Below are 24598 nucleotides of genomic sequence, written 5' to 3'. Positions count from 1 at the left end.
TCACATGACCATTGTTCGCACTCTTTTGGCTATTGCTGTTGTTCGGCAGTGATCCATCTCTCAATTAGATGTCAAGAATGCCTTCTTGAATGGTGAGCTGCAAGAAGTGGTCTATATGCAGCCGTCTTCTGGCTATACTCTCTTTGATGGCACTGTCTGTCGCCTTCGGTGCGCTCTTTACGGGCAGAAACAAGCTCCTGGTACCTAGTTTGAGCATTTCTCCGCCGTCATCACGAGGATCGGGTTCTCTACTAGTGCTCATGATCCTGCTCTGTTTATTCATACTTCTCCTCGCGGTCACACCCTTTTACTACTCTATGTTGATTACATGACTATCACAGGGGCTGGCCACCAATTCATTGATTTTGTGAAGAAACGTCTACATGAGCAATTCTTGATGACTGATTTGGGTTCTCTTTGCTACTTTCTTAGACTTGAGATCATTTCTTCCCCTGAGGGTACTTATCTCTCTCAAGACAAGTGCATCCAAGATCTTCTCACTCGTGTCTGCCTCACTGATCAGCGCACGGTTGACACTCCTATGGGGTTTGGTATCCATCTTCGTCCTAGTGAGGGTGAACCCCTTGCAGATCCCACACGCTACCGCCATCTTGTTGGGAGCCTTGTCTATCTAGGCATCACTTGTCCTGACATTTCTTATGCTGTCCACATTCTGAGTCAGTTTGTCTCTACTCCCACTCAACTTCACTACATTCACCTTCTTCGTGTTCTTCGTTACCTTTGTGGTACTGTGACTCATCGCTTATTCTTCCCTCGCTCCAGCTCTCTTCAGCCTCAGGCCTACTGTGATGCTACCTGGGCCAGCGATCCCACTGATCGCCGCTCTCTCTCTGCCTATTGTGTTTTTCTTGGCTCCTCCTTGATTGCCTGGAAGACCAAGAAGCAGACTACTGTATCTCGCTCTAGTGGCTTCGGTGGCTTCTTCAGGATTTTGGTGATTTCACTGCTGCACCGACCCCTCTGCTCTCCGACAGCACTTGGGCACTCAACATTGCCCATGATCCTGTTAAGCATGAGCTCACCAAGCACATCGGTGTTGATTCCTCCTACACACGTTCTCAGGTGCAAGACAGAATTGTGGCCCCCTCAATATGTGCCCTCGGAGCTTTAGCTTGCTGATTTTCTGACGAAAGCTCAGACACGGTCCCAACACAGCCTTTTCCTGTCCAAACTCGTTGTCCAAGATCCCCTTTGAGTTTGAGGGGGGGGGGTGTTAGAACAGGGTTGTTTTGTGTGTGTAGTTATCATATTGTATAGGGGCTTCTTTGCTTATTTCCCTTCATGTATATGTGCTGGCCTGTTGGCCCGTTGGAATATATGATCACTTCATAACAAGCGGAACCCTGTGCGTACAGGGGTCACCGCACGGGGTGTCTAGAGAGTTTCTGACCACCCCATCTGCACGGGGGTCAAAGACCCCATGCTTGACCCCTGTGTGGACGGGGTGTCCAAATAATATCTGTTGACTCTCTATGGACACCTCGATAAAGCACGCAAAAGACACAACAATGCTAGTTGGTGTAGGAGGGCTGGTGTATATGTTTTTGAAGTATACGCACATGACACAAATCCACAATGACCCCTCCTAATAGTGTGGTTTATCCTACGACTCAAATCGAACCAAAACGAAAACCTTCATGTCACAGGTAAACCACGCCTTTGACCTTTTTTAATAGGGGGGTCACACAACTCCATCATACTCTTCATGGAACCAATATCCTGAGATAAACTTTAGGAATTGATATTAGTTCCTCTAACCACATTGTCATCACACCAAAATATAATAAAGTGCCACATGCACTTTCACTAGGGTTACATGTAGTTTGATTACATCTGAGGATAAACATGCTGAAGATTACATTCGTGCCTTGGACTATACGCTAAGTCGTCGGAGGGTTCCATCTTGATTACTCAATGGGGCCTGACGAATGTGGCCCACTAGTTGGTTGTTTGGGGGTCCTCGGCCTAGCCCATCTCTGGGAGACAACATGGTTAGCACCCCCTATGTAGGACACCATCAGTAGCCCCTGAACCGGTCTTCGAAGCTGAGGACAATCCTCGAACAACTTGTTCTTATTGTTGGACTTCAGCCCTACAAACTGTTTCAACACCTTCTTCGTGCATCTCGCTCCAAAGCAACCATCATTTTTTCAAAGGAATAGTATACCTCAGACCTTCGAGGATCCCCAACTGAGCTTCCTGAGAAGTGATGACACATAAGTATAGGGGATCTATCGTAGTCCTTTTGATAAGTAAGAGTGTCAAACCCAACGAGGAGCATCAGGAAATGATAAGAGGTTTTCAACAAGGTATTCTCTGCAAGCACTGAAATTATAGATAACAGATAGTTTTGTGATGAGATAATTTGTAACGAGCAACAAGTAACAAAAGTAAATAAAGTGCAATAAGGTGGCCCAATTGTTTTTGTAGCAAAGGACAAGCCTAGACAAATTCTTTATAGAGAAAAGCACTCTCGAGGACACATGGGAATTATCGTGGAGCTAGGTTTCATCACGATCATATGATTCGCGTTCGGTACTTTGATAATTTGGTATGTGGGTGGACCAGTGCTTGGGTACTGTCCTTACTTGGATAATCATCCCACTTATGATTAACCTCTATTGCAAGCATCCGCAAATACAACAAAAGTATTAAGGTAAACCTAACCATAACATGAAACATATGGATCCAAATCAGCCCCTTACGAAGCAACACATAAACTAGGGTTTAAGCTTCTGTCACTCTAGCAACCCATCATCTACTTATTACTTCCCAATGCCTTCCTCTAGGCCCAAATAATGGTGAAGTGTCATGTAGTCGACGTTCACATAACACCACTAGAGGAGAGACAAAACACATCTCATCAAAATATCGAACGAATACCAAATTCACATGACTACTAATAGCAAGACTTCTCCCATGTCCTCAGGAACAAACGTAACTACTCACAAAGCATATTCATCTTCATAATCAGAGGGGTATTAATATGCATATAGGATCTGAACATATGATCTTCCACCAAGTAATCCAACTAGCATCAACTACAAGGAGTAATCAACACTACTAGCAACTCACAGGTACCAATCCCAGACTTAGAGACAAGAATTGGATACAAGAGATGAACTAGGGTTTGAGAGGAGATGGTGCTGGTGAAGATGTTGATGGAGATTGGCCCCCTCCCGATGAGAGGAGCATTGGTGATGACGATGGCGATGATTTCCCCCTCCCGGAGGGAAGTTTCCCCGGTAGAACAGCTCCGCCGGAGCTCTAGATTGGTTCCGCCAAGGTTCCGCCTCGTGGCGGCGGAGTCTCGTCCCGAAAGCTTGCTTCTGTTTTTTTCCTCAACGAAAGACTCCATATAGCAGAAGATGGGCATCGGAAGGCCACCAGGGAACCCACGAGGCAGGGGGCGCACCCGGGGGGGGGGGGGGGGGCGCGGCCCCCACCCTCGTGGGCAGGGTGTGGCCCCCCCTCTGGAACTTCTTGCGCTCAGTATTTTTTATATATTCTGAAAATGACTTCCGTGAAGTTTCAAGACTTTTGGAGCTGTGCAGAATAGGTCTCTAATATTTGCTCCTTTTCCAGCCCAGAATCCCAGCTGCCGGCATTCTCCGTCTTTATGTAAACCTTGTAAAATAAGAGAGAATAGGCATAAGTATTGTGACATAATGTGTAATAACAACCCATAACGCAATAAATATAGAAATAAAAGCATGATGCAAAATGGACGTATCAAGAAGCACTTTTCCTTTTCATCGGATCCGAAGACCCTTCTCACACCTAGCTATCTTAATAGCGAAGTTTTACTATGCTAGAATGGGTGCACCGGTTGGGTCATGTTCTGTCAACTTTCACCTAACCCGAACCACCACCATGTACTATGGAGCCGAAAGGTCCCGTTAGTAGTCATTATGCCATGTTTAGCGTAGCTCGAGGCCATTTCTATTGGCACTTCTTGTCAAATAAAGAGATCATGCCCTAGATTTTCGGCGACATCATCAACAAAACCCCCTCGATTCACACGAGCCCATAATTCATATTGCGTCAGAACTTGCGAAATTACTGCAACATAGTACACCCCTTATGTCATGGACTTGACACAGTAGATGTCCTAGTGCAAGGACTTAATCATGGAGCCATCGCAAATAGGTTAGCTTTAAGGGGTTAAGCGGGACAAAGGACACATCGAGTTTACCCAGGTTCGGCCCCTCTCAATGACGTAAAATCCAACTCATGCTCTGTGTTGTATTGCTAGGGTTTTGATTACCAGGGAGATAATATGCTTGACCTAGCTCTCGATTGTTGTTACTTGTCCTTAACTCGCCGTCGGGTCATCTCTTTATATACATAGGTTAACGTCTGGCGGCTTACAGAGTCCCGGCCGGCTCATACACAACGTGTTCGGCTCGGTGACTAACTAATCTTGCCTTACAATACAAGTTATACATGTGTGACGGTTCATCCTCTTGGGCCTCAATTTGCCTCTGGGTCTTGGGCAATCAATGGGCCTTTATGAGCCACCATCTTCATTGATAAGTCTCCAGTGGTATGACCCGGCCCCTCCTGGGCGGTTCATACCCAATAGTTATATCCCCAACATTAGGCCCCAGGTTGATTTGAACTTGTTCATATCAATCTTCAATATCTGACTTTGTAAAAATCTTGCATTGCTTGTTTGATAAACCTTGCTATAAATTGCCATGATGTTAGCTCATAGAACTTCCTTAAACTGCCATGATGTCATTTCACATTAATTTCGTGCGAGGCCCAGAACATCTTAACTGATCCTTATCTTAATGAGCATCCCGAAAATCGAGGCATCCAGCCACATGATGATTTTGGCCTCCTCGATTCCCAGGCATGCCTTGTATCCACTCCCTTATAAATAGGGACGGGAGTCTTTTCCATTTCCCCCCTTGCCACATCGCCTTCGTCTTCCACTTGCTTCTCCTCTGCCGCCCGAGCTCTACCGCCGCGACCTCCGACCACTGCATCAACTCAGGCCGGTGCATCGACATGACCAGACCAGAGAATGTCGGCGCTCCACCGCCGTCCATCTGGAACCGTAAGTGTTCATCTCCTTCACCCTCAGATTTGCATTAGGGTTAGCCTTGTTCATTGGCATTCTTCGCCATTTTTCATTTTCTCCTTTTGTTCAAGCAGCCTTTGATCTGAGCACAACGTGAAACTTATGTGGTAGCAGTCTAGCATTTGTTAACATGAGAACACTTCTTTTTCATAGAAAATCCCATCGGGGCACCTGAACTTTTCTGCTGCCGCCACCTTAGGTTTAGAATTTACTACCTTTTCTGCATTGCTGTAGATCCATAATTATAGCTTTAGCTTGTGAAATCTGTTTGTCCACCACTTAACAAATTTTTCACTGATAGATTAGAAGCACCATAACTACCATGGTGGCTTATGACATAACCTGTGACCCGCCATATAACATTATGCCTTGTTTGAACCGCCATCATATGCTTTGTAGCTTGCATAAAACGACAATATTTTCTCTGGTTTACCCCGTTCGGCGTAACAGCAGAAATCTTAATCCAGTAGGTATCATTAGTCCCCTTTTAAGCCGCCAAGATGAATACGTGCGTACTTCAATGTTCATCGTTCGGCTTAACCTGTCAGCTGTTTATAGCAATTTATCTCTGAATCAATGGTCCAGTTTAATAACATCTTGAATCGCCTTGTGTAGGCCGTGCCCCCAATCATGACTAATACAGTCATATCCTATGACTGGGTCCCATCCATCATTACCGAGGAAATGCTCCAAGACTATGTCAAAATTGGCTTCTTACCGAAAAAAAACATCATTCACTGGCGTGCTCCAAAACCGGATGAAGTCAGACCTCAGCCGCATGACGATGAAGTTATCGTTTTCACTGATCACATGAACCGGGGCTTCTCACCGCCCAGGTCAAAATTCTTTCGTGACGTTCTGCATTTTTTGCAACTTCATCCTCAAGATATCGGACCCAATTCCGTTTCAAATATCTACAATTTCCAAGTCTTCTGTGAAGTATACCTTCAAGAACAACCCATTGTTGAACTCTTTAGAGAGTATTTTTAGTTGAACGGCCAGAATGAATTCACTGATGGGCCCAGCCAGGAGCTTGGAGGGATCTCAATTCAGGGCCGCGGAGATGCCATTTTTCCTTATGGTCAGCTTCCAGGCCATCCCAATGATTGGAATCAAATCTGGTTCTATTGCAAAGATACTTCTCCTGCTGATGAAAACCCCTTGTCAGGCTTTCGTGACCAACGGCTCAACCCCGAAGCACCCTCTCCCCGAATGGCTCACCACTTCTGAATGGGCCAAACTTGTGCCTACCTTTTCAAAGGTTAGAGCATTGTTGGCCAATGGATTGACTGAGGTTCACTTGGTTCAATGCTGGGTAGCTTGGAGGATCATACCTTTAAGCCGCCGATCCGATTTAATGTGCACGTATACTGGCGATACCAAAGATCCACTTCGTTATAATTAAACACGTTTGACTGATAAAGCCATCAATGATATGACAAAAACTCCTCTCAATGAAAGCTTGGAGAGCTATAGCAAAGTGGGTCTGAATCCATTCTGCACACTTAACCCGGCACCGGATGTAAGCTTGTCCGATTTATATACTTTACTTCATTGTTCATATAACTTGCAAATCCCCAACCTTTATTGTAATTTTTGTAGGTTGGAGCCACCTTTTGGAATAAGAAATATGATGAAAAAGCCGCCAAGAAAGCCAGGGATAAGACCAAAGCCATGAAGAAGAATAAAAAGAAATCCACTGCATCTGATATGTTGAACTTGGATGAAGATGATGAGTCGGAGGTAGACCTTGATTCCCTTGGCTCTTTTTTTCAACTATCTTATTACACTAATTGCTATCAGGATGACATGGAAACCATCCAGGCGGGTGATGACGAGGTAACTATTATTTCCTCCGACTCAGAGCCTTTGCCAAGCCAGAAAATTCGACGAGTGACCCAAAAAGTAAGGTTTTCTCACCCTTTAGCTCACTTGGATCCCAACTTTATTTTGAAGCAACAACAACATCAGAACTGGCACAGATCCCGGACCAGTGGAGGCAGAGAGCTTTCCTTCGGTTTATCTAACACACCAGCTCCACACAAACGCCGGAGTGAGGTACTTCAAAATTCTGACTCTACTTATTCCTAGGCATGTCTTATTCATCAAGCACTTAATCCTTTTGACTCAATTATCAGGGGACCTCTCACTATTTGTCTGGCGATTCATCTCAGACTCAGCTTCTCGCTTTCATGACCGCCCTTGGGTACCAACTTTATCTGTGTTTTTCCACATCTCTAAACTCGTACTGACTTTTTGGATCCTCTTGCTGTGGAAAAGCAAAGCCTAGAAAAAAGGCTAAAATAAACAAGCCAATAGAGGACCCCAAGACTCATGAACCGGAAAAACAAGCACAAATATCTGAAGCCTCCGTGCAACAACCGGAAGAACCTGTTGATGAGCCGCCACCAGAAAATCCTAGTACCTCTGTTGAGCATATAATTGTCGATCCCTTGCGTGCTGAACCACCAAACCCATTCAAGCCTTCAGAACATAACACCGAGGAAGGTCTGATCACCGGCACTGGTTTTCAAGAACCGAGGAATCCTGTTGCTCTAGCAAAACATTCTGCCAAAGAAGAATTGATCGAGAAGTGCAAGGTCAAAGTTGACATGTCCAATTATTTTCATCTGAATATTAGTGAGATCCGCTCCGGCTATCTCAGCCAAGTACACAACAACCATTATCTGGAGATTGACATGGTCAAGCACATGCACCAGAAATATGAGGTATCAATTTCTGCTTTTATATTAGATATATTCCTTCAGCCCCCAAGTCTACTGAATATGATAGAATAAAATATAGTGTAGACTTGTTAGATAGCCTTTAACTATTCATCTAAATCAAAACCTATAGCCCCCAAGGGCCGGCTTAAATTTATGAAGATAAGTCGAGACTTCCAAGAATCAACTTTGCACCTATAGTCCCCGAGGGCCGGCTTAAACTATCAAGTTGAGCCGGGTCTCCAGTTAATAGTTATCAAGTTCAAAGTTGTAGCCCCCAAGGTCCAGTTGAATCAATATGAATAAACTGGGACTTATCACTGTCAATGTAAATCTCATCTAGCCACCCTTACAAAACGATTTAACTTGAAAAAGATGAACTGGAGTTGTCTGCCACCGCTTAAAAGAAATTTTCTGCATCCATTAGCCCCCAAGTGCCAAGTGCTATTGCTTGCAAAGGGTTTGGGACTTATCAATTTTTACTGCTTCACAAAGAAACTTTTTGCACCCATTAGCCCCCAAGTGCCAAGTGTTATTGCTTGCAAAGGGCTTGGGACTTATCAATGTTTAAGACCCTATCATAACCGTGCATACTTGTTTCGACCTTCTTGCAGGAATCATCCAGTCCATTTCAATCTCAGTTGACTGATTTAAAAACCCGGCTTGAAGCACAAGAAGCTGAAACCCGGAAGGCTGAGTCCAAGTTCAAGTTTAGCTTGGATAAAAATGAAAAGCCTAAAACTGAGTTTTCATGCTGAGAAAGCCACCTGGGCTGAAGAGAAGGCTGCCTTGATCCAGAGGGCTAAAAAAGCCGAGGCCTCATTGGAGGAGGTCACCACAGAACTTACTGGCTTGAAGCATCATGTCACAAAGATGACCTTTGCTATTTTTGGTATGATATTTATATTGTAATGAGTTACCACACTCCATTTGTAAGTCGTTTGGTAACTTAATCATAATATGTCATGCATTCCCCAAAAGTAGCAATCTTGGCAAAGAAGTGTTTATAAAGCTCCAGGCTGTTTACACATTAGTAGAACAACTATACACTGGAACTCAGTGCACAATAGCCACAATCTCCTTAAGAAAGCAAGCACCATCTCTTCTAAGTAATGTCTTAAGACAAATTTTTGTCCTGCCTGCCATAATTGAAGAGTACAAGTTATCAGCTGCCAGAGCCAGTGCCATTACGGCTTTTAGCCGGACAAAGGCATGGCAGGCAGAATTAGACCCAGCCGAGCTAGCCACTTGCTGCCCCAGCTTCAAAGAGGACGGGTCTCCTTTTGACAAGAACGATTTTGCCACTTGTGTGAAGGAGATGCGTCCATTGGTGAGCCTGATTGCTAAAGAAATAAATCTATCCAAATATCAGGCGGCTTATACCGAGGAGAAACAGAAAATGCCCATGCCGGCTTACAAGACTGCAGACCTTATCCCTCCAATTCGTAAGCATACTTTTTCCACCTAAAATTGATCCGTCTGAGCTTATCGATGATGAAGCTGAATTTGAATCCTTGACTGGCATCAATTGGTCATTGCCTAACTTCTAGGCGGTGGAGGGAGAAGAAGAACCAGCATGGGATAACCCAGAAGCTTCAAGCTGCCAAGACCAGGAGAACTGATCCGCTGGACGGTTCATAATTTGCATCATTAGACATTGCTCGAAAAAACACTTAGTCAGTTGAGCTCACGGAGCCATGTAATAGGCTAGTTAAACACTGATTTGCCGTGCCATCGTGCACATTTTGTTTGCATAACACTACCGATCCATTATGTGAAGATCTGCCACTTATGCTGATTGATATCATCAATTATACAAACCATGTTTATCAATTTTACTACATGTAAACAGATAATAGGTGCCCTGGCAGTTTAACCCAGGGTGGGTCATAATACCCCATACAAAAGCCACTAATGACTAAATAGTCCAGAACCAGGGCTGGTTTATTAAACCTCATATAATCATAACAAATAAATATCATACATGTGATATTTAGTTCATACTACCGGCTTATCATACATCATGCAGTAAGGGTTAAAACCCAAAGATTGAGAGCACAACGCCATGTTCAATTTATTCATATCGCCGGCTTACAATGCCATATGCAGCAAGGGGTAACATCCCAAAGCTTAGAGCCAGTACTCCAAGCACATAATCATCATACACCGGTGACTTAAAGTCCAAAACCGGGCCGGGTGACTAAAAACTCCGGGTAGATTCATATATGAACCATAAGGCAAACATGGCCTTTTTCAATTTTAAACCATGTATCAAGACGGTAGAAAAGATCAATCTCCAAAAAATCAAATAAAAAACCAGATTAAGGAAAAAATAAGGCATTGATAGGCTGCCAAGCCTGCATGACAAGCGTTATTCAAGGGCCACGCAGTCGCTGAGTTAAACCTTAATTCAAACCTGTAAGGCGGACCTCACATGACCAATTGATAACCCGCAAGTATAGGGGATCGCAACAGTTTTCGAGGGTAGAGTATTCAACCCAAATTTACTGATTCGACACAAGGGGAGCCAAATAATATTCTCAAGTATTAACAATTGAGTTGTCAATTCAACCGCACCTGAAACACTTAATATCTACAGCAAAGTATTTAGTAGCAAAGTAATATGGAAGTAATGGTAACGGTGGCAAAAGTAACAGTATTGTTTTGTAGTAATTGTAACAGTGGCAACTGAAAAGTAACTAAAAGATCAATATGTGAAAAGCTCGTAGGCATTGGATCGGTGATGGATAATTATGTCGGATGCGATTCCTAATGTAATATTTATAACATAGGGCGACTCAGAACTAGCTCCAGTTCATCAATGTAATGTAGGCATGTATTTTGAATGTAGTCATACGTGCTTATGGAAAATAACTTGCATGACATCTTTTGTCCTACCATCCCGCGGCAAGGGGGTCCTATTGGAAACTAAGGGATATTAAGGCATCCTTTTAATAGAGTACCGGAACAAAGCATTAACACTTAGTGAATACATGAACTCCTCAACTATAGTCATCACCGGGAGTGGTCCCGATTATTGTCACTTCGGGGTTACGGGATCATAACATATTGTAGGTGACTATTGACTTGCAGAATAGGATAAAGAACTCGCATAAATTCATGAAAAAATAATAGGTTCAGATCTGAAATCATGGCACTCGGGCTCTAGTGACAAGCATTAAGCATAGCAAAGTCATAGCAACATCAATCTCAGAACATAATGGATACTAGGGATCAAACCCTAACAAAACTAACTCGATTACATGATAACTCTCATCCAACCCATCACCGTCCAGCAAGCCTATGATGGAATTACTCATGCACGGTGGTGAGCATCATGAAATTGGTGATGGAGGAAGGTTGATGATGACGATGGCGATGGATTCCCCTCTCCAGAGCCCCGAACGGAGTCCAGATCAGCCCTCCCGAGAGAGATTATGGCTTGGCGTGGCTCCGTATCATAAAACATGATAAATCCTTCTCTCTGATTGTTTTCTCCCCGAACTTGAATACATAGAGTCGGAGTTGAGGTCGGTGGAGCCTCAGGGGGGCCACGAGATAGGGGGCGCGCCCCAGGGGGGGTGGACGCGCCTCCCACCCTCGTGGACAGGGTGTGGGCCCCCTAACGTTGATTCTTTCGCCAGTATTTCTTATATATTCCAAAAATATTCTCCGTGAAGTTTCAGGTCATTCCGAGAACTTTTGTTTCTGCACAAAAATAACACCATGGCAATTCTGCTGAAAACAGCGGCAGTCCGGGTTAGTTCCATTCAAACCATGCAAGTTAGAGTCCAAAACAAGGTCAAAAGTGTTTTGGAAAAGTCGATACGATGGACACGTATCAACTCCCCCAAGCTTAAACCTTTGCTTGTCCTCAAGAAATTTAGTTGACAAACTGAAAGTGATAAAGAAAAAAATTTGCAAACTCTGTTTGGTCTTGTTGTTGTAAATATGTAGAGCCAACATTCAAGTTTTCAGCAAAGATTATGAACTAACCATATTCACAATAACATTTAGCTCTCATGTTTACTCATATCAATGGCATAATCAACTAGCGAGTAATAATAATAAATCTCGGATGACAACACTTTCTCAAAACAATCATAATATGATATAACACGATGGTATCTCGCTAGCCCTTTCTGTGACCGCAAAACATAAATGCAGAGCACCTCTGAAGATCAAGGACTGACTAAACATTGTAATTCATGGTAAAAGAGATCCATTCACAGTCATACTCAATGTAAACTAATAGTAATGCATGCAAATGACAACGGTTCTCTCCAACTGGTGCTTTTTAATAAAGGATGATGACTCAACATAAAAGTAAATAGATAGGCCCTTCTCAGAGGGAAGCAGGGATTTGTAGAGGTGCCAAAGCTGGATTTTGAAATAGAGATGAATAATATTTTGAGTGGTATACTTCCATTTTCAACATAACAACCGAGAGATCTCGATATCTTCCATGCTACACACATTATAGGCGGTTCCCAAACATAATGGTAGAGTTTATACCCCCCTACCACCAACAAACATCAATCCATGGCTTGTCCGAAACAACGGGTGCCTCCAACTAACAACAATCCTGGGGGAGTTTTGTTTGCAATTATTTTCATTTAAGCATGGGACTGGGCATCCCGGTTACCAGCCATTTTCTCGTGAGTGAGGAGCGGAGTCCACTCCTCTAGAGAATAACCCGCCTAGCGGAGTCCACTCCTCGTGAGTGAGGAGCGGTATTCTCTGCAAGCACTGAAACTATCGGTAACAGATAATTTTGTGATAAGGTAATTTGTAACGGGTAACAAGTAATAAAAGTAAATAAGGTGCAGCAAGTTGGCCCAATCCTTTTTATAGCAAAGGACAAGCCTGGACAAACTCTTATATAAAGGAAAGCGCTCCCGAGGACCAATGGGAATTATCGTCAAGCTAGTTTTCATCACGCTCTCATATGATTCGCGTTCGGTACTTCGATAATTTGATATGTGGGTGGCTGGTGCATGGGTACTGCCCTTCCTTGGAAAAGCATCCCACTTATGATTAACCCTATTTCAAGCATCCGCAACTACAACAAAATTATTAAGGTAAACCTAACCATAGCATGAAACATATGGATCCAAATCAGCCCCTTACGAAGCAACTCATAAACTAGGGTTTAAGCTTCTATCACTCTAGCAACCCATCATCTACTTATTACTTCCCAATGCCTTCCCCTAGGCCCAAACAATGGTGAAGTGTCATGTAGTCGACGTTCACATGATGATGTAGGGTGGAACCCTATGTGGCCGATATTTCATGAAAGGAGAAGATCCCAACTAAGAACACGAAGAACACAGGGAAGAACGGAGGGAAATCACAAGGGGAAACACTCAAGAACAACTCCAATCACACATCCACTAGACAATCGAACACACAAGATCCACAAGGTACATGAACAATAAAGGGAAAGATACAAGGTAAGGTTCATCTCCATGAGGAGGTCTTTAATCCACGAGGGGATCTTCCCGTGAGGGGTCTTGAATCCAAGGTGGACCTTCTCCGAAGAGGGGCCGCAGTCTCTCTCATGGAGTAGATCCGTAATGGATGAGCAAAGCTCTATCTCTAATGAGCTACTACTTTGCTAACCCTAGCTAGGAGGAGGTAGGGGCTATTTATAGTCCATGTGGGCGAAAGGGTAAGTGGGAAGGGATACAAGGCCAAAGGCCCATGGCTGCGCACAGGCGGTTACCGGACGTCCGGTCGTTGTCGGACGTCGGATGGCTCGAGCGGGACCGGACATCCGGCGGGCGTCGGAAGTCCGTCGTTTTGCTTCGGGATCGGTGGCACCGGATTTCCGGTAAGCGTCGGACGTCCGGTGCCTGGGACTTGTCGGACGTCCGGTGTTCATCGGTCGTCCGACGGCTGTAGAGGGTCGGACGTCCGGTGGCTTCCGGTCGTCCGGTCGCTGTAGACTCTCTTCCATGCTTCCCTCGCGGATGGTGTAAGTGTTCCTTGGCACTTGCACTCCTCCTCGTCATGCGTGAAGTTCCAACAATACCTATGCATGCACACGAGAGGGGTGTCAAGTAGTATACCATCCTCGAAGGGGTCAAGTGAGCATGTGTAAAGGAGATGATTCACCTTTGTGTATGTGAAGTAGATGTCGCACGTGACACTTGCCAAACGGACTCTTGACATGGTGATGTTCGTAGGATGCTCCACATCATCTCCCCTCCCTTGGGAAAGATCCGACCTTGGATCGAAAACTGAATCACCATGGGAAAGAGATGGCTTCGCCATGTAGAAGCCAACGTTCACCAAGTAGTCATCATCTTCAAGCTTGAAGTGGGCACTCTCAAATATCGCAACGGCTAGTGGTTCCTTCAAAATGAGCAAGGGTAATAAACACTTGGAAAAATAACTGTGGTTAACGTTAGTGCAAAACCAAGCATTCAAGAGGTGATTAACCAAACAAGTGTCGTCATCATGCAAAGCATATGGTTTGACAAAGGATAGTGACATGGCATGTAAGCACATAGATTGAGCACAAAGAAGGACATCATGGAAACAAGCATGTAAATGTGAGGTAGTGATGCAAATATGTGTGACAAGAGAATAAGCATCCACCTCAAGGTTATAGTAAGCATGGGCAAAGCACTCAATGAAAGGTCGATGGTAGGCATAAGAAGCATTCACAACACCAAATAAAATGAAGTGTCTAAACACATGGGACAAGTTCAAGACAATCCAACCATAATGTGCATAGGGTGTAGTGAAGACAGTATGGCACTCAACACAATAGAAAGAGCAAGTGTTCATCATGTGTGAGGCAATCAAGGCAAGCATGTAGCAATCAATGGGACATGGCATATGTGAAGAAATGATATTGTTGCAACCAAACATGTGATAGGGCCATGTAATCCAAGAATTGGAGGCAACACACAAGGCATATATATATATCATGATGCATGGAATTGTGAAAATGACAAGTCGAAGCAAGATCTCTAACAAGTGTGCAATCAAGTGGTCCAAGATGAACAATAAGTCTCATGGTGCAAGCAACACAAGTAGTATGATCCGCAATATCCATGCTCAAGAAAGATGTCACCTTGAAGGCGTGTGCTTGTGCAATCTTCACATTGCTGAAGTGGTAGGAAAGGTGGTGTAGAAACAAATCGTGGTCGAATGTATGAGGCTCGCTCTCAAGAGCTCGAATGGTCAACTCATGTGACATGGAAGTTGACATGAAGCCCAAGTTTCCTACACATGCATAAAAGAAAGCAAAGAACATATGCACATGGTAGATAAACACATCATCCATCATGATGGTTCTCCTCTCTTGCACATAACCATTAGTAGCACAAGTGCATGAATAATATGATGCAACAATGGCTATATTCATGGCACTAGGTATATGGTGCAGAGAGGCAAGACAAGCATGCTTCATAAGAAAAATGTCAAAATCTCCAATCATATGTGAGTATGCTATTGGGGAAATCTCATTAGCAATGCTAAATGTATCGTTGCACTCAATACATGGCAAATCATATTGCATGGGAGAGGCAACATATGGAGATATATGATAAGAAGCAATAACAATCATGTGCAAAGCATGGTAATGGTTGTCATCAACCGCAAGAAATGAGAAAGTATGAATCATCGGTGATGCAACACAAGCAAGCATATCAATCATGTCATGCAAACTAGTGTAGCGAAGATGCAACACACTAGGGGAAATCATGGCAATCATGTCATGTGAGCAAATAATAGGCATAGGCAATGCACATGACATATCGCAAGCGCGAACACAAAGCAAGATCATAGTATCATCTCAGGCATGGGTTACAAAGCAAACATGGCAATGCCAAGCAATATCTCCACCAAGCTTGCAAATACACATACAAGTATGAGAATCAATCTTCGTGTGTAATGCAAAGCATGGGTCACGAATGCATGGCAAAGGCATAGTAATGAGCATATCATGCAAAGTGAACATGGCAAGATGGGCAAATGGTATATAATGGACAATAACCCATAGCCGAGTGAGGGCCATGTAGAAGAAATGCGCAAAGTCTTTGCACGAAGAGAGCGGTGGGAAAGACAATCCATGGGATCCCAAGTCATCATTGCTCTCTAGAGCTTGTTTTGTCAACTCATGGGATTGTGAGGTTGACAAGAATTCATGGGTACCTACACAAAAGAGACACAAACAAAAGAAATTGTGTGTCTGATAAATGTAAACATCATCCATTGTGATGTGTATGTGCACATGTCAGCATTCTGGGAATGGGGGTCCCCAGACTTGCCAGCCTGCGGCCCACGGTGTGGCTCTGCGAGCGGGCCCGTACGTCCCATCTTCACCAACAAGCACTCAAGATCCTCGCGAGGGGCCAAGCCTCGCGAGGCGGACGACACAAGACCTCCTCGGGAGTGCCCTCACCAGACTGGCCTGCGAGGGGCGGAGAGTTCAAGGCAAGGAAAACCTCGTGAGGTTCCAATGAAATGAGCCATGACTATCAAGATCGGACAGGTGCCAGGCGGGCGCCAGCGCGCACAGTGTCCTTGTTTCCGCTTTGGTGCTAAGGAAGCAAGCGCAGGCGCGGAGTACCGAGGTGTCAACCAAAGGTTTCCATATCAGTGCAACGAGACCATGACCAGCAGGACAACAAGACCGAGGTCACCGCGGAGCCCAAGGCGGCGTCACCACCAGAGCCTTTTGCGGGCGAAGACTACTTTTGTCAGGATAAGCTGTACTAGCTGTCCCCTTTCAAATTGGCCGTTGTTGGCTCCCTTCCCGCTCAATATTTGGGGAGAGGACCAGGGCCTCTATAAATAGGATTTGCCACCACAGTAGGAGGGGACGGACTTGAGAACGGGTCTAGAACTCATTCAGCTCATCCTCACACCCACCAAGCACAAGAACACCTCGCCTCAGGAGGCTGTTCCTCCCCTTGTACTATTCATCCTTAGCCCAAGAGGCAATCCAGCACCACCACACTGGAGCAGGGTATTACAACACAACGGTGGCCCGAACCATTATAAATCTTGTGTCCTTTGTGTCGCGAGTTCGTCAAGTTTGCCCTTGAGATCTTAGCGAAGCTAGGACGTGGATCGGTAGGGGGAGATCTTCGCGCGCACCCCAGTGTTCGAACCCAGAGGGTTTAGCCAGAACCCGCGATCCGACATTTGGCGTGCCAGGTAGGGTTGCGTCGGAGCTCTCCTTCCACCAGCCGATCTGCTCGTTGATCCTTCGGCGCTCCGCGGCTCCGATGTTAGGCAACTCAAGAGCTGATACCGACCGGTGGGCGGCCTGGCCGGCCAGGGCGGAGCCGTCTGCCCAAGAAGACCTCAACCCCGCACCTCAGGCGGCACGCGCACCGCCAAACACCACGGGGCCTGAGCTGCGCAGTCACACACCCTCTGCTCTTACTCCACAACAAGTGCGAGTGGCCGCGAGGGCCTCAAGCCACGCTGCCGCCACAGCGCCACACTCTGGCGGGAGCAAGCAAACATGAGGGCCACCCTCATGGTGGCTCGAGAACTGCAGCGACGCTAGTTGATGGAGAGCGGTCGGGATGCTTTGCTAGAGTGCGTCGCCGAGCTCTTGGATGCTACGGCTTCAGGAGCGCCACCCTTCTATTTTTTGCTCACGCCACAAGCTGCGGCTGGGTCGCATGGCGGACCATGCCGCAACCGCATGCCTACAGGCGCACCACCAGGCTTCATCGACACCAGGGCAACCAACGGAGCTGCACGTCCGCTCGCGCCCGCACCACCTCCGCTCGGCGCGGGCATGAGCGCTGCCACCTATGGTCCGGGCGAGATGCAACCCTACCATCCTCGAGGCGGCACGCTAGGTCGAGCGACATGTAGTGTGGGGCACTACGGTGAGGTGTTCGAGGCGGCGGCCTCGGAGGCCTACCTGCCCCGCATGGTGGACCAGGAGTACATGCTGGAAGACGACCCTGACTCGTTCCTCGAGACGGGCTAGGAGGAGGAGGCGCTAGAAGCCGGTGCCTTTCAGGAGCCCTCCAGAAGCCTCACCAACTGCGCTGGCGACAACAGCTACAGGGTACCACTAATTCCTCAGGAGCAGGCTTACGCTAACTATGGCGCACAGGGGGGTCAGGTCGCAGCAGCAGATGGTGGTCCCAGCTTGTCGGCCTCCCTCCCTCTAGGGGGAGCACGCTGGGGGCTGCAGGAAGGAAGCCGGGGCGAAGGCCCTCCCCAGCGCCGCGCGGAACAAGGCTTCCCCCGGAGGTAGGCCCTCTGCCGGGGAGGTGCTCTAGAGCCTACCCCCGGCAGATGACCCGTGGTCGCCGAGGGTGCCGCTGGCGTCCCCTTTGCCCCTTTGGTGTCGTCCTGGTTTCAGGTCACCCCCAACGGTGGCCGAGGGAGGCGCAAGACGGGGCCCTTGTCTGGAGATATGAAGTAAGGCACATGCCTATGAAGGTCTCCGCCCGTGACAGTCTCACGTAATAACGAGTGGGGCTGTACATGCCACGGAGACTCAGGAGTGCCGCCCTCGGGCCTTGGGTGCTCCCTCCCACATCCTAGTGGCAGTAGTTAGCTTCACGCTAGTGAGAACACTCAAAGACAAGAAGACTAGACTAGGCGCCGGACGCGGCCATTTGCGTTGGATCCCATTTCTGTAGCCTTGCCTTCTGGATTTGGATTTGAGTTGAAGTTGAATTTTCATTGATACGCGCGGGGGGTGCCTTTTCTCGTTCGAGTGATTTCTTGCTATCTGGTTCTTGCCTTATCCCGGAGCTCACGCTCGCTGCCTCCCCCGCGTGGGCCCCTCGCAAGTGGGGCTGGCCGCAGCATACGCGCCACGCACGTCAACACCATGATCGGCGCCTAATTCTCGCGAGTTCCTCGAGAGCTCACAACCTCACGGTCTAGTTCGGGGCTTACCCGGCTGAGGTAAGCCGCAATAGCATACATGCTGCCAGACCCATGGCTTCTCAAAGGTGCACACTCAGCTTGACATAAAAGAATAAAGGCTATGGTTCGTTTACACGAGGGGCTCCCCCTCTCAAAATGCTCTTACAACCTCTAGGGCCACGTCGAAGCCTCTGTGTGCAGGGAAAACAGCTGGGAAACACAGGGATCAGTCGGACATGTCGCTCGCCGCATCGTCTTCAGACGCGCCGCTGGCATCACTGCCACCATCGCCAGCATCACCCTTGCCTCCTCCGGCGCCGTCAACACCATCATCGACCATGTCGCCTTTGTCCGCCACGACCACCACCATGTCATCATCAGAAGAGAAGGCCCTGACCAGCGCGTCCACATTATCGTCCACCCACGGCGCCAGGTCACCCCGGATGGCCTCCGAGACTGGAGCAATGACGGCGTCAAATTCGAAGTCCTGGTAGGTGTTTTGAAGATGGCTGAAGACACGGGAGAACGCGTGCCCCAGCAGGCCATGGTTTCTCTCTTCGACAAGTAGGCGAGCTCTCTCGATGCGGTTCTCCAGGCGCGTCACCACGTCGGCGAAGAAGCGGAGGTGGTTGGCATAGTTTTTCACGTGGGGGTGAGGGGCGTTCTCATCACAGATGTGACCCAGGGCAGTATTGGCCCTGTTTCGAAGGTCCTGGAGCATGGGAGCATGCACGCGCTCTAGTGTCCGCCGCTGAAGCACTTTCTCCCTGTTCTGTCACGCAACGGACCCGGCGTTAGCAACCCGCTTATGAAGAGAGAGCAGCTCGGTGCGGGCGGAGGCCAGTTCCGCCTGCACCGTGACCAGGGCGGCTGCCGTGGCCTCCTCGCGCCTCTCCACCTTAGGTAGCCTGGGCCTAAGGGCAGCGGCCCTACCTGCAGCCTCCGTCTTCACAAGCTGCAGCTTCAGGTCATGCCTACCCTCAAGACCCGCGCGAACCTCGGCCACCCGGCGATCAACCTCCTCCTGGGCCTTGGCCTCGCATGCACCAATGGCATCTTCCGCTTGGGTAACTCTTCTTCTTTGGTGGTCGTCCCCCTCAGCAACGCATGGGCGGCTCTACGCGCCTCCACTTGCCGCTCCAAGGAGGTGCTCTAGGCTTGGAGCTCCCACGCGCGCTTCTCTGCGGCCTCGCGGCGGCGTTCGGCTTCTCAGGCCTCTTCCAGGGCTCGAGAGCAGGCTTCACGCGAGGTAGCGAGAGAAGCTCCAGCCTTCGTGTTATCAAGCTTGCGCTGGTAGCGCTCGAGGTTGATGGCCACCTTCAACTTGTGCCGCTCCTCCGCCAACCGAAGACCCTCGTCCCCGAGGTGCTCACTGATGTCTACTAGACAACCTTCTTCTTGTAGACGTTGTTGGGCCACCAAGCACAGACGTTTGTAGGATAGTAGCAAATTTCCCTCAAGTGGATGACCTAAGGTTTATCAATCCGTAGGAGGCGTAGGATGAAATGGTCTCTCTCAAGCAACCCTGCAACCAAATAACAAAGAGTCTCTTGTGTCCCCAACACACCCAATACAATGGTAAATTGTATAGGTGCACTAGTTCGGCGAAGAGATAGTGATACAAGTGGTATATGGATAGCAGATAATAGTTTTTGTAATCTGAAAATATAAAAACAGCAAGGTAGCAAATAATAAAAGTGAGTGTAAACGGTATTGCAATGATAGGAAACAAGGCCTAGGGTTCATACTTTCGCTAGTGTAAGTTCCCTCAACAATACTAACATAATTGGATCACATAACTATCCCTCAACGTGCAACAAAGAGTCACTCCAAAGTCACTAATAGAGGAGAACGAACGAAGAGATTATGGTAGGGTACGCAACCACCTCAAAGTTATTCTTTCCAATCAATCCGTTGGCTTATTCCTATAAGTGTCACAAAGATCCCTAGAGTTCGTACTAGAATAACACCTTAAGACACAAATCAACCAAAACCCTAATGTCACCTAGATACTCCATTGTCACCTCAAGTATCTGTGGGTATGATTATACGATATGCATCACACAATCTCAGATTCATCTATTCAACCAACACATAGAACCTCAAAGAGTGCCCCAAAGTTTCTACCGCAGAATCATGACGAGAACGTGTGCCAACCCCTATGCATAGGTTCCTAATGTCACGAAACCCGCAAGTTGATCACCAAGACATACATCAAGTGTTCTCAAATCTTTCAGGACTCAATCCGATAAGATAACTCCAAAGGGGAAACTCTATTCATTACAAGAGAGAAGAGGGGGAGGAGAAACATAGGATCCAACTATAATAGCAAAGCTCGCTATACATCAAGATCGTGCCAAATCAAGAACACGAGAGAGAGAGAGAGAGAACAAACACATAGCTACTAGTACATACCCTCAGCCCCGAGGGAGAACTACTCCCTCCTCATCATGGAGAGCGCCGGGATGATGAAGATGGCCACCGGTGAGGGATCCCCCCTCCGGCAGGGTGCCGAAACAGGGTCCCGATTGACTTTTGGTGGCTGTGGAGGCTTCTGGCAGTAGAACTCCCGATCTAATCTCCGTTCTCGAAGTTTTAGGGTATATGGAGTTATATAGGCAGAAGAAGCACGTCAGGGGAGCCACGGGGGCCCCACGAGGCAGGGCGCACGCCCTAGGGGGGTGGGCGCGCCCCCCACCCTCGTGGGCAGCTCCCGTATCTCCTTACGTGAGGTCCCAGTCCATCAAGTGTGTTTCCGTCCAAAAATAACTTCTCCAGTTGATTTCGTTGCGTTTCGACTCCGTCTGATATTCCTTTTCTTCAAAACACTGAAATAGGCATAAAACAGAAAATCTGGGCTGGGCCTTCGGTTAATAGGTTAGTCCCAAAAATAATATAAAAGTGGAAAATAAAGCCCAATATTGCCCAAAACAGTAGATAATATAGCATGGAGCAATCAAAAATTATAGATACGTTGGAGACGTATAACTCATCGACACCCGCGAGTTCTTCACCAAGCTGGGTCATCGCGCCCATCGCCTCCTATAAGAGCTCATGGAGAACAATGCTCCGTCCGTGCTCGAACTCGAGTGCACGGCCCATCTCGTCCTCCATCGCGGGGGCTGCAGGCGGAGCCCGAAGCGGCACGCCCCCTCCCAACAAGGGACTCGGGGATGGCGCGTGCCCGGAGGCCAGCCAGGCCTCGCAAGGGGCCCGGGCGAGTCAGGGCTCACTGCCTGAGGAAGCGCCCATGACCGAAGCCATCCAGCCGCCATCCACGATCAGAGGAGGAGCCCTCCGCACGCTCTCTGAGCTCCAGGCAAGGACATGAAGGAGGGACGACGGGGGCGAAAGATCAAGGCACAATGGAGGTGAGCGCGCCCCTGCAACCGACCCCGCACAGAAGGCGGCGTGCAGGCTTGGGGCGCTCAAGGTCAGCGAGGGAGGCGAGGAGAGAGGAGACTGCTTCTCGGGAGACTCGGCGGCTGTGGCAGAAGGGACCTCGAAGAACCAACGTCAGGGAGGAAAGAAGCACTCAGGAAGCCATAAAGATACAACACTTACTCATCAATGGCGATGTACTCCCTCCGCTTCAACGGCCTGAAGATGCCACCGCTGCCGCTCGGGGACCTCTTCCTCTTCCGGAGCTCCTCGAAGTCCACGCAGAGCCGACCAAAGCGTTGGACATGGAGGCCGGTGCGAGGTGCAGCACGGGAAGCACTTGAAGGGACCGCTTCAGGGGCACCAAGCTGAGGAGAGTCGCCGGACGCCATCACGCAGCGGCCTGCCAAGGTCTCAGGAGCTTCGGCCTCAGGAGTCGCGCGTTGCGTCGCCCCCGCAGCTGCCACCCCAGGACAAGAATTGCGGACTCCCGAGGACGACGCCTCGGGAGCCCAAGGAGGCATAAACACCTCAGCACTAGGGCCACCGGCCTCGAACGGTGCTCGCCTCCCTGCATCCACACTCGGGGTGAGCTCGGCGCCAGCAGCGAAGAGGGGAACCACGTTGACAGGATTCTCATGGGGCCCACCAGGCCATCTGGACGCAGCCCCCACTCATCAAAGGAAGGCATGTGCTCCACGAATTCCTCCTTGTTCGAGAAACGGTACAACAGACAATTCTTCCCAGGCATGTAGACCGGCAACGAAACGCCCGCCAAGACCCCAAGCACTGTCTGCCGCGTCTCAAGAGGGAGCCCGGACTCCTGAAGCCTCATATGGTCCTTGCTGTTGAGCAAGGCCCACATCGCCCGAGAATGGCGCTGAAGCGGAGTGACTCGGTGTTGGACAAACTCCTTCGCCACCATAGGCGCAGTCATGCCACGGTCTTTCAGCCTCTTCAGCCTGGGCCACACAGGGACAAGGCAAGGGCTCATGAGCTTCTCGTGGCCCCAACCGGAGTTGAGGACGACATGCACCGATGAAGAATGGAGCAGAGGGCTGAGCACTCCGAAACTCGCTCGTGGATGGAGGAAGCTCGAAGTCGATCCCTGCGCCTGCCGTCACAGCCACAACCTGGAAGCTCACGCACCTCGAGCTCTGCTGGGGGTCAATCAGATGTAACAAGAAGAAGTGGCGAAGAAGGGCCACGAAAGGGGCAATACCCACCATGGCCTCATTCACAAAGGCGAAGACGGCAAGAAGGGTCACGGATTGGGGATCAAGATGCAGTATGTGGATCTGATAGTGTTCAAGCACTGCGTTGAAGAAGGCAGAGAAAGGAGGGACCAGGCTAGCCCAAAGGGCGTCGATGAATAATGGGACCATGGTGGCTGCCCGATCAATGCGAGCATGAGACGCAGGACAAGCCACCGTCTTACCCCACTCATTGAAGCTGGAGGCGAGCATGGGATGCACCTTGCCCATGGCCTCATCGTTGAGCACCAGCGATCAGCCAACTGCGGGCTCGGCGGCTAGAGGTGCGCTAGCCAATGACAGAGGTTTCTTCCCCTTATCCACTTGTTTCGGAGCCATGGTGATGGAGTGAGCAGAGCTCAGGTCAGATTGGAAAGATGAGCGGAGTCCCGAGGAAGCAGAGGAATTGGGGGAGTATGGCACAGGCAATGGAAGAATAACTGTGTAGGTTGCGGTGGCCGCATAGCCAGGAGGGTTCCAAGGCAGCGTGGGGAAGCAGAGACGCCCACGTCCAATCAACCGCCACACGTGGACCAAGGCCACAGTCTATTGGGGCCCACCGCACTCCGCACTTGACCTTTGGCTTCGCCTCAACGCCAAGCCCGAGCGCACCTTGGGCCCGTGGGCTACTATCGGCGTTCTGGGAATAGGGGTCCCCAAACTTGCCTGCCTGCGGCCCACGGCATGGCTCTGCGAGCGGGACCGTATGGCCCATCTTCACCAACAAGCACTCAAGACCCTCGCGAGGGGCCAAGCGTCATGAGGCGGACGACACAATACCTCCCCGGGAGCGCCCTCATCAGGATGGCTCATGAGGGGCAGAGAGGTCAAGGCAAGGCAAACCTCGCGAGGTTCCAATGATGTGAGCCATGACGATCAAGATCGGGCAGGCGCCAGGCGGGTGCTAGCGCGCACAGTGTTCTTGTTTCCTCTTTGGTGCTAAGGAAGCAAGCACATGCGCGGACTACCGAGGCATCAAGCAAAGGTTTCCATATCAGTGCAACGAGACCATGACTAGCAGGACGGCAAGACGGAGGTCACCATGGAGCCCAAGGCGGCTTCACCACCAAAGCCTTTTACAGGCGAAGACTGCTTTTGTCAGGATAAGTTGTACTAGCTGTCCCCTTTCAAATTGGCCATTGTTGGCTCCCTTCCCACTCAATATTTGGGGAGAGGACCAGGGCCTCTATAAATAGGATTAGCCACCACAATAGGAGGGGACAGCCTCAAGAACGGGTCTGGAACTCATTCAGCTCATCCTCACACCC

Source organism: Triticum aestivum, chromosome 3A, assembly GCF_018294505.1.
Source record: "Triticum aestivum cultivar Chinese Spring chromosome 3A, IWGSC CS RefSeq v2.1, whole genome shotgun sequence".
Taxonomy (NCBI): domain Eukaryota; kingdom Viridiplantae; phylum Streptophyta; class Magnoliopsida; order Poales; family Poaceae; genus Triticum; species Triticum aestivum.
The sequence above is the reverse complement of the archived record's forward strand: the minus strand, read 5'-3'. Positions refer to the sequence as shown.